The sequence below is a fragment of the Notamacropus eugenii genome, chromosome 4 (genome assembly GCF_028372415.1).
Source record: "Notamacropus eugenii isolate mMacEug1 chromosome 4, mMacEug1.pri_v2, whole genome shotgun sequence".
Lineage (NCBI taxonomy): Eukaryota > Metazoa > Chordata > Mammalia > Diprotodontia > Macropodidae > Notamacropus > Notamacropus eugenii.
In genome coordinates, this window is record NC_092875.1 from 226,432,759 (window position 1) to 226,449,011 (window position 16,253).

Sequence of the window (16,253 nt, forward strand, 5' to 3'; positions counted from 1 at the left end):
TATATATATATATATATATATATATATATATATATATATATATATTCCCCTACACTCATTTAGGTTTTAAAAATGCACTGAACTCTACGGGGAATCAAGGAAATGAGAATGAGAAGAAAAGGGAAACCAAAAATACGATATTCATCATAAGATAAATTAATTCTAACCTTCGAGGATGGTTAATAAAGGCAAGTTCAGAAGGAAAAAAAATATTGCTGTATCTAGGCATGGGGAAAAAAAGAGAGGTGGAATCATATAAGCAGATTATACCCAGCATAGACCAATGGTCTTGGTAGTATTTTTCTTTGTAATAATTGTCTCATTACTTTATAAAGAGGGGAACAAATTGTGGGGGGAATATAAGAGAATAAGAAGAAAGTCTACAATTAATGATAGTAACTGGGAAGATAAATGTTACGAAAGAAATTATACAAAATAGGATAATAGAATAGAAAGCAGAACACAATAATATATTATAAACTTGAAATCTAAGGATTTACACAATCCTTAATGTTAAACTAAAGACTGGAGCAAAATTTATTATGCACCAGCTCACATCAAAAATGCAAGAATATCAGTAATGCACATAAAGCAATGACGAAAAATAGACTTGATTAAAATAGGAAAACAGGAAAATTACATTATGCTAAAAGATAGCTCTGAAAGTGAATCTGTATCAAAACTCATATCTACACTAAAATAGCTTAGTACTTTAATACATAAAGGAAAACATAAAGAAATGACTTAGACAGAGAGGTACTGAGCAAAACCATAATCATGGTGGACTTGAAACTTTGCTTTCAAAAGTAGAAACATGAAAGAAGCATATAAACAAGAAAGAACATGAGGATGCGAATAGTACTTAAGGAAAAATATATATATATATGTATATACATATATAAATATATATGTATATACATATATATGTGTGTGTGTGTGTATATATATATATATATATGATAGATGTCTGGTGATTTCTTGCCTTAAATATTTCTCAATTGTATGCAATAAATACCTTTACAATAACGTATGTGGGCAGAAAGACCTCCTCAAAAATGTGGAAAACCATACATACTATAGCCCACTTGCCATCAGCTACAATGATTTTGTACATTTCTGGATTTCTTCATCATGCCTTTTTTTTTGTCATAAAAATTTGCCTTTGGTAAATATAAATTATCATATAAGATTTAATCTTTCTGGTACTCATATCTCAACAGCATGTTCTGCCCCTCTCACTGAACCTTCTCTCTGGAGGACAAGACCATAGACTCTAAAGTCTTACTTAAGAAAGGGGTGAGGGTTAGCCAAGATGGCAGAATAGAAAGACACACATATGCTAGCTCCAAACCCACAGCCCATAAAATATCTGTAAAGAAGAACTCCCAGCAAATTCTGGAGCAGCAGAAGCCACAGAACAACAGAGTGGACCAGACTTCTGTTCCAGACAGACCTGAAAACCTGACGTGAAAGGTCTATCGCTCACCATACCCAGAGCAGAGCTCATCCCTGCCTTGGCCGTTAGGCACCCAGAGGAGCAGATCCAAGCAGGCTTCTGGGACAGAATCTCCAGCAGCCACGAAGGTCCCTCCACCTACAAGTGACAAGGGTTGGTGAGAGAGTCTTTTTGGGGAGCCAAGAGGGGAGTGGGGTGTCCCCATAACTCAGGCCACTTTGGGAGGCAACAGTGGGGGTGGCAGCAGACAGGGGCTCCCCAAGCAGGCAGGATCTTGGAACCATTGCTGAAGGTTTCCATGTAAACCCCCTGAGGGAACTGAGCCCCAAGAGGTGGCCCTGCCCCCAACTGAACACCTGAACTTAATCTCACACTGAATAGCAGCCCTGCCCCATCCAAAGCCCTGAGGCTGGGGAGCAGCATTTGAATCTCAGACCCCAAGCACTGCGTAGGTGGATCTGGAGGAATGGTGGGTGTGGAAAGAAAACTTGGAAGTCAAGTCACTGGCTGGGAAAATGCCCAGAAAAGGGAAAAGTAATTAGACTATAGAAGGCTACTTTCTTGGTGAACAGATAATTCCTCCCTTCTTTTCTGATGAGGAAAAACAATGGTTACCATCAGGGAAAGACACAGAAGTCAAGGCTAATGTATCTTACACATCCAAAATAAATATACCATGGGCTCAGGCCATGAAAGAGCTCAAAAAGGATTTTGAAAATCAAGTAAGAGAGGTGAAGGAAAAACTGGGAAGAGAAATGAGAGAGATGAAAGCAAAGCATGAAAAGCAGGTCAACACCTTGCTAAAGGAGACCCAAAAAATGCTGAAGAAAATAACACCTTGAAAAATAGGCTAACTCAATTGGCAAAAGAGGTTCAAAAAGCCAATGAGGAGAAGAATGCTTTCAAAAACAGAATAAGCCAAATGGAAAAGGAGGTTCAAAAACTCACTGAAGAAAATAGTTCTTTCAAAATTAGAATGGAACAGATGGAGGCTAATGACTTTATGAGAAACCAAGAAATCACAAAACAAAACCAAAAGAATGAAAAAATGGAAGATAATGTGAAATATCTCATTGGAAAAACAACTGACCTGGAAAATAGATCCAGGAGAGACAATTTAAAAATTATGGGACTACCTGAAAGCCTTGATCAAAAAAAGAGCCTAGACATCATCTTTCATGAAATTATCAAGGAAAACTGCTCTGAGATTCTAGAACCAAGGGGGGAAAATAAATATTGAAAGAATCCACCAATCACCTCCTGAAAGAGATCCAAAAAGAGACACTCTTAGGAACATTGTGGCCAAATTCCAGAGTTCCCAGATCAAGGAGAAAATATTGCAGGCAGCTAGAAAGAAACAATTCAAGTATTGTGGAAATACAATCAGGATAACACAAGATCTAGCAGCTTCTACATTAAGGGATCGAAGGGCATCGAATAGGATATTCCAGAAGTCAAAGGAACTAGGACTAAAACCAAGAATCACCTACCCAGCAAAACTGAGTATAATACTTCAGGGGAAAAATTGGTCTTGCAATGAAATCGAGGACTTTCAAGCATTCTTGATGAAAAGACCAGAGCTGAAAAGAAAATTTGACTTTCAAACACAAGAATGAAGAGAAGCATGAAAAGGTGAACAGCAAAGAGAAGTCATAAGGGACTTACTAAAGTTGAACTGTTTACATTCCTACATGGAAAGACAATATTTGTAACTCTAGAAACTTTTCAGTATCTGGGTACTGGGTGGGATTACACACACATACATGCACATGCACACGCACACACACATAGAGACAGTGCACAGAGTGAATTGAAGAGGATAGGATCATATCTTTAAACAAATGAAATCAAGCAGTGAGAGAGAAATATATTGGGAGAAGAAAGGGAGAAATGGAATGGGGCAAATTATCTTTCATAAAAGGGGCAAGCAAAAGATTTATTAGTGGAGGGATAAAGAGGGGAGGTGAGAGAAAAATATGAAGTTTACTCTCATCACATTCCACTAAAGGAAGGAATAAAATGCACACTCAGTTTGGTATGAAAACCTATCTTACAATACAGGGAAGTAGGGGAGAAGGGGATAAGCAGGGTGGGGAAGATCATGCAAGGGAGGGCAATGGGAGGAGGGAACAATTTGAAGTCAACACTCTTGGGGAGGGACAAGATCAAAAGAGAGAATAGAAGCAATGGGGGGCAGGATAGGATGGAGGGAAATATAGTTAGTCTTACATAACACGACTATTATGATAGTCATTTGCAAAACTACACAAATATGGCCTATATTGAATTGCTTGCCCTCCAAAGGGAATGGGTGGGGAGGGAGTGATGAAGAGAAGTTGGAACTCAAAGTTTTAGGAACAACTGTTGAGTACTGTTCTTGCTACTAAGAAATAAGAAATACAGGTAAAGGGGTATAGAAAGTTATCTGGCCCTATAGGACAAAAGAAAAGATGGGGACAAGGGAGGGGAGGGATGATAGAAGAGAGGGCAGATTGGTGATAGGGGCATTTAGAATGCCTGATGTTTTGGGGTGGGGGAGGGTACAAATGGGGAGAAAATTTAGAACCCAAAATTTTGTGAAAATGAATGTTAAAAGTTAAATAAATTAATTTAAAAAAAAAAAAGAAAGAAAGGGATGAGGGTGAGGGCAGAGGCAGAGTGGCAGAGTGAAAGCAGAGACTCACCTGAGATCTTCAAGAAATTCCTTCAGATACCTCTAAAGAGATAATCTAAACAAATTTGAGAGTGGCAGAATCCACTAGGAGACAGACTGTGGCAGATTTCCAGCATAGGACAGCTGGAAAGGTCAGTGGGAAGATTCTGTTACACCAGGCTCAGGGAGCAAAGAGTGCTCAGGGAACAAAGTGTGCTCAAGCTGCACCAGCACAGCTCAGCCACAGTGGAGGAAGAATGGCCCTGGGAGGTCTGAATCCTACTAGCAACAGTGCAGATTCCCAAACCTCTCAGCACTGGAATGGAGTCAGGCTAAGCTGGATGAGAGAGATGCCTGGGGCCTGCAGCAGTAACAGCAGCTGTCCCTGCAGTTATCAGCCCACAGACTGAATGTCTGAAAGTCACCCACTTGAATTCCAGTAGCCAAGTTGACTCCAAGAAGGAGTCTTACCAAATTCCTTTTATGATGCAAATTTGGTACTAATACCTAAACCAGGAACAGCCAAAACAGAGTAAGAATATTATAGACCAATTTTCCATATGTATACAGATATTAACAAAAAGATTACAGCAACTTACCATGGTAACAAACATTTTGATCTGATAGGATTTATACCAGGAATGCCGGGATGGTTCAATATTAGGAAAAGTATCAGCGTAATTGATAATATTAGCAACAAAACTAACAGAAAGCATGTGATTATCTCAATAAATACAGGAAAAGCTTCTAACAAAATACAACACCCATTCTTATTGAAAACACTGAAGAAGACAGTAATAAATATAGCCTTCATTAAAATATTAATTAAAATTTAGGTAAAACAATCACCAAGCATTATATGTAATGAGGATGTGCTAGATGCATTTCAAGTAAGATCCAGTGTGAAACAAGGATGTCCATTATCACCACTGTTATTTAATATGGTACTAGAAATGCTAGCTTTACCAATAAGAGAAAAAGAAATAGAATTAGAATAGGCAAAGAAGAAACAGTTATCACTCTTTGCAGATGAATGATGATACAATTAGTCTTAGAGAATCAAGTTAAAAAAAAACTACTTGAAATAATAAACAACTTTAGCAAAGTGGCAGGATGCAAAATAAAACCACGTAAATCATTTGCATTTCTACATATTACTAACAAATACCAACAGCAAGAAATGGAAAGATTTAAAGCTACTGTACAGACTATGATATATTTGGTAGTCTACCTGCCAAAACAAACCCAGGGAGTATAATAAACATAACTGGATAACACTTTTTGCACAAATGATCAGATCCAAATAGTTGGAAAAGTTTCATTTGCTCATGGGTAGGCTGAACTAATATGATAAAAATGGCAATTCTACCTAAGTTAATTTACTTATTCAGTGCCATATGAATCAAACTACCAAAAATTATTTTACGGGTCTAGAAAAATAATATCAAAATTCATCTGGAAGAACAAAAGATACAGAATATACACAGAATTAATGAAAAGAAATTCTATGGAAAGTGGCCTAGACAGATCATATCTTAAATTGTATTATAAAGCAGCAATCATGAAAACCACCTGATACTGGCTAAGAAATAGAGGGATAGATCACTGGAATAGGTTAGGTACACAAGACACAGTAGTCGATGACTAAAATAGTGTTTACTGTTTGATAAACCCAAGAACCCCAGGTTCTGGGATAAGAATTCACTGCTTGACAAAATCTGCTGGGAAAACTGGAAAATGGTGAGTCAGGAACAGGGCATAGACCAATCCCTGATGCCGTATAGCAGAATCAAGTCCATATGGGAACACAATCAAGGTATAAAGGTTGATACTATAAAAAATGTAGGGTAGGAAGGAATAGTTTATTTGTCAGATTTAAGGAGAATGGAGAAATTTATGAACAAACGAGATAGAGAACATTATGACATGGGAAATAGATAACTTTGATTATATTAAATTGAAAAGTTTTGGCACAAATACAGCCAATGAAACCAAGATTAGGAAGGAAGCAGAAAACTGAGAAAGACGTATTTGTCATAAAGGCCTCATGTCTACAATATATAGACAAGTGAGTCAAATTTACAGGCATGCAAGCCATTTTCCAACTGATGAGTGATCTAAGTATATGAACAGGCAATTTTCAGAGGAAGAAATTAAAGCTACCTATTGTCATATGAAAAAATGTTCTTAATCACTTTTAATTATAAAAATGAAAATCCAAACAGCTCTGAGGTACCACATCACAGCTATCAGATTGGCTAACCTGACAAAACAGGAAAATGATAAATGTTGGAGAAGATGTGGCAGAGTCGGAACTGTAATTGTTATTGGAACTGTAAGTTGATACAACTGTTCTGGAACACAATTTGGAACTATGCCTAAAGGGCAATAAAAACATTCATACACTTTGACCCAGCAATACTGCTTCTAAGATTGTATCTCAAAATGATCATAAAAATGGGAAAAGGACCCTCATGTGCAAAGATATTTGTAGCAGTTCTTTTTGTGATGGCTGAGAACTGGAAATCAATGGGATGCCCATCATTTGGGGAATGGCTAAAAGTTGTGGCAATCGAATGCAATAGAATACTATTGTGCTATAAGAAATGATGAACAGGAGGACTTCAGAAATACCTGGAAAGGCTAATATGAACTGATGCCAAGTGAAGTGAGCTGAGATAGAACATTTTACACTGTAACAGTGACAGTATGTGAGGTCTGGTTTTGATAGTCTTAGCCCTTCACAACAATGTAAGGACCAAAAACCTTTCCAAATGACTCATGGTGCAATGCATAGGTGGCAACAATGGATGCAAAATGCCATCCATATCCACAGGAAGAACTGTAGAGTCAGAATACAGAATGAAGCAGACTATTTTCTCCTTTGTTATTTTTTGTTGTTGTTGTTGTTTATTTTTCTCATGGTTTCCCCTATTCATTTTAATTCTTCTGTATAACATGACTAATGTGAAAATGTTTTTAATACGAATATATGTGCAGAACCTTGCACATTTCCTGTTGTCTTGAGGATTGAGGGGAAAAATTTTGGAACTTATGGAATTGATTATTGAAAACAGAAAACCAATAAATTAATAAATTTGTGGGAAAAAAGAAAGGCATCTCACACTGTCTTCTTATGATTTCTCACTAGCTCTTAGCCCCAGACTTTTCAATAACCTTTTCCAAGTTTTCTTCCCTCATTAGATTTTAAGTTCCTTGAGAACAGGGCCCATCTTTTTTTTAAACTTGTATTTGTATCCTCCGTGTTTTGCAAAAGATTTGGCACACAGTAGGAATTTAATAAATTGTTTATTGACTGACTGACTGAAATATAGTTTTACTAACACCAAAGCAATAAATATAACATTTAATTACAGGCCTTTGAAGAAAAAAAGAGTAAAAATTCATTGGATAAGCAATAAGTTGATCCTCGGACCTGTGGATCAGATAATGATGCCTAGGCACAACAATTTCAAAACAGTGATAGACAATAATGAGATAATATGCCCAAATATACTGGATATAGCTACACTGTCCATGCAAGGAAATTTTCTTTATAAATATTTTCATCAACAAAAGTTGTAATGAATAAATCAATGCGTTAGACATCAAAAGGAAAAAAAAAACCTAGAAAAAAGCAAAACAAATCAAAGACCTCCACCTGAACAAGAAATTGGAAATTATTTTTCCTTGATAGCATTTTATTTTTTCCAATCACATGTAAAGATGGTTATTAACATTCAGTTTTGCAAAATTTTGAGTTCTGAATTTTTCTCTTTCCATCATTCCTTTCCTTCTTTCCCTTCCCTTTTCCACAAGAAAGCAAACAATCAGATACAGGCTATGCATTATAATGTTAAATATATTTTCATAATCGTCATGTTTAGAAAGAAGAGTCAGAAAGACAGAAAAAAATTCCAAAAAAATGAAATAGTATGTTTCAATCTGTATTCAAGCTCCATAATTGTTTCTTTGCATGTGATTAACATTTTCCATCAGAACTCTTTTAGAATTGTGATCATTGTATTGCTGAGAAGAGCTAAGTCTATCATAGTTAATCATTACACAATGTTGCTGTTGCTATATACAATGTTCTCCTGATTCTTCTCACTTCACTCAGCATCAGTTCATATGTCATCACTGAAATTCATCACTACATAATTTCTGATAGAAAAATAGTATTTTCTTATATTCATATACCACCAGTTGTTTAGACACTTCAAACTGAAGGGGATCCTCTCAATTTCCAATTCTTCACAAAACACCAAAAGAGTAGCTATAAATCATTTTGTACATCTTGTCCTTTTCCCTGTTTTTATGATCTTTTTGGGATATACAAATATAGTAATGGTATTGCTGGATCAAATGGTATACACAGTTTGGTTTCCCATTGGGCATAACACCAAACTGCTCTGCTAGTTTGGTCCAGCAGTTTGGTTGGATCCATTCTCATCTCCACCACCAGTGAATCAGTATTCCAATTTGCCCACATCTTCTCCAATTTTTTCATTTTTGTCCTATTAGCCATTCTGACGGGTATAAAGTGGTACCTAAGAGTTGTTCTAATTTTTCTTTCTCTAATTGATAATGATTTAGAATATTTTTATACAACTATAGATAGATTTAATTTCTTCCTCTACAAGTTGTCTGTTCATATTCTTTAACCATTTTTCAATTGGGGAAGGACTTGCATTCTTATAAATGTGACTCAGTTTTCTATATATTTTAGAAATGAGGCCTTTATCAGAGACACTGGTTGCAAAATATATATATATATATATATATATATATATATATATATATATATATATATATATATATATATATATATATTTCCCTGCTTTCTAGTTTTCTCCTAATCTTGATTGCATTAGTTTTGTTTGCAGGAAAAAAAATCATATAATCAAAATTATCCATTTTGCAAAGTATTTTCTTTTTCATTTGGTCATAAATTCTGAAAGGCAAATTATTTCCTTTTCTCCTAATTTGTTTCTGGTATCACCCTTTATGTTTAAATTATGTTCCCATTTTGACCTAATCTTGGTATACGGTATAAGATATTGGTCTTTGCCTAGTTTCTGCTTTACCATCTTCCAGTTTTCCCAGCAGCTTTCCTCAAATAGTAAGGTCTTATCCCTGAATTTGGAGTCTGGATTTATCAGACAGTAGGTTACTATGGTCATTGATTACTGTATCTTATATACCTTAATTGTTCCTTCATCCACCTCTCTATTTCTTAATCAGTATCAAATAGTTTTGATAATTGCTGTTTTATAATAGTTTTAGGTTTGGTATGGCTAGGGCATCTTTCTTTCCATTGTTTTCCCATTAATTCCCTTGACAAATTCTGACTTTTTATTCTTCCACATGAATTTTATTAATATTTCTTCTAGTTCTATAAAGCAATATTTTGATATGGCACTAAATTAATTTAAACAAAATTGTAATTTTTGTTATATTAGTTACCCTTATCCATGAGCAATTGATATTTATCCAATTTTTTAGATATGACTTTATTTCTATCAAAAATAATTTTTAATTGTAGTCATATAGTTCCTAGATTTTTCTTGGCAGGTAGACTCCCAAATATTTTACATGTTCTACAATTATTTTAAATGGAATTTTTCTATCTCTTGCTGTTTGCCTATATTGGTAATAAAAAGAAAAACTGATGATTCATATGAGTTTATTTTATATCTGGCAAGTTGGTTAAAGTTGTTAACTGTTTCAGGTAGATTTTTAGTTGATTATTTAGGATTCTCTATAACATCATATCAGCTGCAAAGAATGATAGTTTTTTTTTTTTCCCTCGTTAACTATTCTGATTTCTTCAATTTATTTTTCTTCTCTTTTTGCTAATGCTAACATTTCTAGTACAATATTAAATAATGATGATAATTGGCATCATTGTTTTACCCTATTCTTATTAGAAATGCCTCTAGTTTATTCTCATTACATATAATGCTTACTGATGGTTTTAAATGGGTATTACTTATAGGTTTAAATAAAACTCCATTTAAGTCTATGCTCTCAGTTGTTTTTAATAGGGATGGATGCTGTATTTTGTCAAAAGCTTTTTCAGAATCTATTGAGATAAGCACATATTTCTATTAGTTTTATTACTGTTATGGCCAATTATGTTGATTGTTTTCCTGATGTGGAAGCATTCTGAATTCCTGGCAAAAATCCCACCTGGTCAAAGTGCTTTATCATCATAATAAGTTGTTGTCATCTTTCTCCTAATGTTTTTTTAAATTTTTTGCATGTATGTTTAGTAGTGAGATTGGTCTCAATTTTCTATCTCTGTTTTGACTCTTCCTGGTTTACATTTCAGCACCACATTTGTGACATAAACAAAATTTGACAGGATTTCTGTTTTGCCAAATTTTAAAAATTATTTTATATTGCATTAGAATTAATTGTTCCTTAAATATCTGGTAGAATTCACTTTAAATTCATATGAACCTGGACTTTTTCTTCTTAGAGAGACTAATAATGACTTGTTCAATTTCTTTTTCCTAATGTGAAGTTAATTAATTTTATTTATATTGTGAAGTTATTTATTTTATTTTTATTTTATTTCCTCTTCTGTTAATCTGGGCATTTATATTTTTGTAAATATTCATCCATTTAACTTATATTGTTGGATTTATATTGTTGGATTTGTTGGCATACAATTGGGCAAAATAATCCTAAGTATTGATTTTATTTCTACTTCATTGGTGGTAAATTTACCCTTTCCATTTTTGATACTGGTAGTTTGATTTCTTTTTCTTCAAAAATCAAATTAAACAAAGGTTTATCTATTTTTATTGTTTCTTTCATAAAACCAGTACTTAGTTTAATTAACTAGTTCAATCATTGTGTTAATTTCAATTTTATTTGCCTCTCCTTTGATTTTCAGAATTAATAACTTAATATTTAATTGAGGATTTTTTTTTCTAACTTTTTTTAGTCACATGCCCAAATCATTGAGTTTTTTCTTTCTCTGTATTTTCAAGTGAGAATTTAGAGACATAAAATTTCCCCTGAGAACTGTTGGGGCATTTTCCCAAGCTTCTTATGCTAGGGGCCAAGAGCTTGTTGCCTGGCTTTCCATGCCAGTGTCTCAGCTGCTTTTGGCATTCCTTCTATGCTAGGGGTGGCCTGATTTGGTTTCTGACCCTTTCTCCCCTCCTCTTTAGCTTATTGCCTGTTTCTCTCTTGGAAGCAATTAGGATTGAGTAACTTTCCCGTGGTGAAATTATTAGTAGGTTTCAGAAACTGTATTTGAGCTCAGTCATTGTGGATTCCAAGCCAGTACTCTAACCACAATACCACACCACTTAGCCTCTCCTGTTTCCCCCTTTCTTACCTCTTCTTTATTTATGAAATATATGAAATGAACCATTTGTTCTGAGTTTCTAGGGCTCACAGTTTGCCTTCTGCACTGAGGTTGAAGGCCTCACTGGCTTCCTGATTCAGGGTGACTGAGGGACCTTGGTTGCTGATCTGTGCAGAGTCTAAGAGCCTTCTGTGCCTTCCCTGGGCACTGTCTGTGCTAGGCTGTCTTCCCCTTTTGCCCAAGTGAGACAGACCTTTTCTGACATCCTTCTAAGGTATCCTATGCAGGAAAATTATTTCATTCCATCTTTTTGTGGGTTCTCTGACTCCAGAGTCTTTTTAGACATTTGATTTAATGTCATTTCCAATAAAAAATAGAGAGAGGTCAGACAACTTCATGGCTCTCTGCCATCATGGCTCCACCTCAAATTTGAGATTTTTAAAAGCAAAGACAGTAATAAAAATAAAAACAAGAGCCTTCAAAAATTGTTACTACTAATACCACCACCACCATCACAAAACAACCAACTAATTTTTAACAAGTGAAAATCTTTTTAGCTATTATAGTATGAAAACATGTAATTTAAATATTTTTAAACAAAGAAAAGAAGAATAAATTGTTTATTATCAAAACAGAGAAAAATAATGCCCACTTATTGAAGAATAATTTGAAGAAACTATCAGGAGCTATTTTGCCTAACAATATGTCAACAAAACTGATTAAATGAAAAATACTGATTTTTTTTAAAAAAGTAAAATACACAGATTACAGAAAAAAATAAACTAAGTAACTGCTTATCAGAATAAAAATAAAAGAAATAATATGCCTCACATTTGGGGGGGTCAGAATCAAATGGATGTATAAATATATTCAATCAAATACTAATTTTATCAAAGAGCAATTAATGTCAACATTATATAAACATTGTAAAATTAGAAATCAATGGTGGTTTTTATCTCTTTGTGTTATAAAAATAGGGTTTGAGTATCTGAACCAGGAAGGAAACAAATGAGCAAAAGACTCAATGCCAAAATACCTAATGAACATATAAATTTTAAAAATTATCAAATCAGCTATGACGGAACATTGAAAAGACAATATACCATAACTGAACTAGATGTAGAGTGAAAATACACTGTTGTTTCCAAATGAGAAAAATCAAACCACTACAATAGCAAAAAATGGTTTTTAAAAATCTCACAGAACAATTAGAAATGCTAAAACTGACATTTGAAAAATCCAACATTATTTTCTTTAAGAAAGAAATACAGGAGTTATGATAACAAATGGACTTTTCCTTCACGTGGTAATTAATATGTATCTGCAATATATAAAAGAAAAAAATAGTTAGAAGTCTTTCAGATTAGATAAGGGGAGAAGCAAGGATTCCCAGCATCACCAAGGCTGTATAACACTATGAAATAAGGAGGAATAAATAAAAACAATACATAAATGGAAAGAGAAAACAAAACTATTCTTTGTTCTTGTTTCTAATGAAATGATAGTGTGTCCAGAGAACCTTAATAAATCAAGTGAAAATGAAATAATTAATAAATGTTGTTAACAATGTTCCAGGATATAAAATGGACAAATGTAAATCACCAGCACTATTCTATATTGGTTTAAGAAAACACCATTGAGTAAGACATTGAAAAATATATTTCATTCAAAAAGTTCTAAAAGTAATAAAATGATTGGCAGTCCATCTATTAATTGATGAATGCAAAGTATTTCCCATAAATGATTAACTACAAAATACTCAAGCAAAATAAAACCAGACCTAAATAACCATTGTACTATGAACTGCCTATGCATTGTGTGTGCCAATATAATAAAACTGACAATAATGCCAAAATTAATTGACTTACTTAATGACATATCAATTGGATAACCAAAAGAATATTATGTAGAGATAAAAGAAAAAAAAACCCTCAAAAACAAAAGATCAAGAATCTCAATTAACATTAAAAATAGAAAAGATCTGTGCCTACCATTACTATGTATCATACTACACTATAAAATAGTAATCATAAAAAATAGTAATAAATAAAAAGAGCGATGTTAATCATTAGAACAAAGTAGTTTCAAAATACATACAGAAGCAAAGGAGCACAGTATCATATCATATAATACAATTAAAAACTTAATTTACTATGATAAAGTATCACTATTTGCCAAAAATTGCAGGAAAAATTACAAAGCAGACTGGAAAAAACTAGTTATAAACCAATATCTCATAGAGATGTGTAGTGTATAGTGTAGTCAGCTTGCAGTCAAAATGACTTGAGTAGAAATCTAGCCTCAGACATTTAGTAGTTGTGAGACCAAGGGAAAGTCATTTACCCTTTATTTGGCTCAGTTTCTTCAACTTTAAAATAGGACAATAACAGAAATTACCTCACAGGACTATTGTGAGAATAAAATTAAAAGCTACTTGCCTTTTTTTTTGAAAGCATTAATATATTGTTAGCAAATCATAGGTGTGATTAAAAATGTGTATTCCCTAATCCTTTCAAATCATACACAAAGATAAATTCCAAATCAGTGTACAATTTAGATATAAAAATTGATGTTACAAATTAAAGAGAAAGGAAGAAATTAGTTTTAAGTTCTATGGCTAAATTAAGAGTTAATAGCCAAGGAAGGGGTACAGAGAAACACATAACATAAAATTAGCAATTGAACAAGCACAATTTTGTTAAAAATTTAAATGAAATAGTTTAGTAGGAAAAATCTTATCTGCAAATGTCTCTGATAAAGAACAATTACTAAGATTTATAAATAATTGATTCATTTTTAAAACAACAGGAGCCATTTCCCAACAGGTAAAAGGATATGAAAAATGCATTCGCAAAGGAAGAAGTTCAAGTTATAAAGAGACATAAAAAATTCATAAATCACAATTAGGATAAAGGTAAAGAAAAAAAAATCCCTCTGAGTTTCTACTTCACATCTTTGAGACTGGAAAAGAAGACAAAACAAGAGAATATTTATTGAAATGTCTGTCAGAAAACAGGCACAGTAGCATGCTGCTGTAGATATTTGAATTGGTACAGTCATTCTGGAATATAATTTGGCACTACGAACAAAAATGTCAGTAATGCGTATACCCTTTCAACCAGGCCAATACACCAGCATGCTAATAAAACTATGAAGTCTATATACGAATATACCAATGTGGAATATGAACATAAGCAGATAATATTGTGCTATATTAAATGATAAAGAGTGATTTCAGAGAAACATGGGAAGGGTTGCATTAACAGACACAGTGAAGGGAGCAAATCCAAAAGAATGATGTATACAAAATACATTGTAATTATAAACAATGTAAAAAGAATGGACATCTTTGATCAGTTCAATGACCAACCACAATTATTCCACATGACCTCTGATGAATATGTTACCCACCTCTTGCGCAAGTACTGGACTCTAGATGCAAAATTATATGTGCGTGTGTGTGTGTGTACACACACACACATATACATGTACATACATGTATATGCATGGATATATTTATATGTGTGTATGTATATATGTATATGTTTGTATGTATGTATTTGTATTTGGTAAAAGTGGGAATTTATTTTGTTCGTATATTTCTGATAAGGAATTTGTTTCCCTTTATCCCCCTCCCCATGATGGGAAGGTATGAGGGCAAAACTCATTGCTTATTAGATGAAAGCAATAATTACAGAAACGTGAGAATAGATATAACTTTCTCTGAGACCTTATGTTTATTTATATCCTTTGAGATAAAAAAACACAGTTGTTCTTGATATTACAGAAAAGATGCAGACAGTGAATGAAGTCAAAAAGGAATTCTCTATAGATTTTAAGATCCTCTGGTTGTTTCTATATTGGATTAATTGCATAAAACCCAAGAAATTAAAGCTTTAAAATTCAAAATGGTTTGCTATATATACAAATAAAAAGGAAAATAAAAAAATAAGGAAACAAAAGAAATGAACAAAAGGTACCTGTTCTTGAAAGTATCATATGTAAATTGAAGGAAAGACCATAAAGCTCATTCACAAAGATTTATATCAGTTTCAGAAACTTGGCAAATAGGTAATGGCCTGGATTGAAGCAAGTTTTGAACTAGATTACTTCCAGCAAATATTTATTCAACTTATTTTTTTCTGTGAAAAAGAGAATTTTTTTCTCCCATTATGTTGCATAGTTTTAAGTACAGTTAACATATAACTGCATAGATGGCTTAATTAGGTTTCAACATGTTATAGGTGAAAAAATATATAAACACTTAAGTGGTGTAAAGAATATCTTCAGAGAAGATGGGCTGCTTACATGGCAAAATTGATAACAATTGAATAATTTATATTTGCCTTTGGTAGTTGTGTCCTATCAAGAACCCTTATCATGTTTAGTCTAAGGAAATTTAATGAATACATAAGTGAGAGTTGCATAAGCTGGAAAATCATGGAACTATTGAGATCTGCCCACCTTCTTTGCCACTGTGCAAATATTCACACGACTGAGATCAAAAATCCACTACTTATTGGGATATTTTATATGTTAGGTAACAAATAAAAGGTTTGAATGTAAGCTTCTCTAATTCCAAGTCCAACATTCTACTATGATATGTTTTTATAGTAAGGGGAAATAGATTTTTATTTTCACTACTGATCCTTAATAGATCTGGAGTAATAATGCAGAAATCAGATTTAAGGTGAAATTTAAGTTTTATGTGATTGACCTTTCTGTCAATGATAAAATTGGAAAGATAAGAGACTCTAATATAATAATAAAAATCTCAAAATTCTAGACTTTACCCATGAGGAACTTACTTATTACATAGA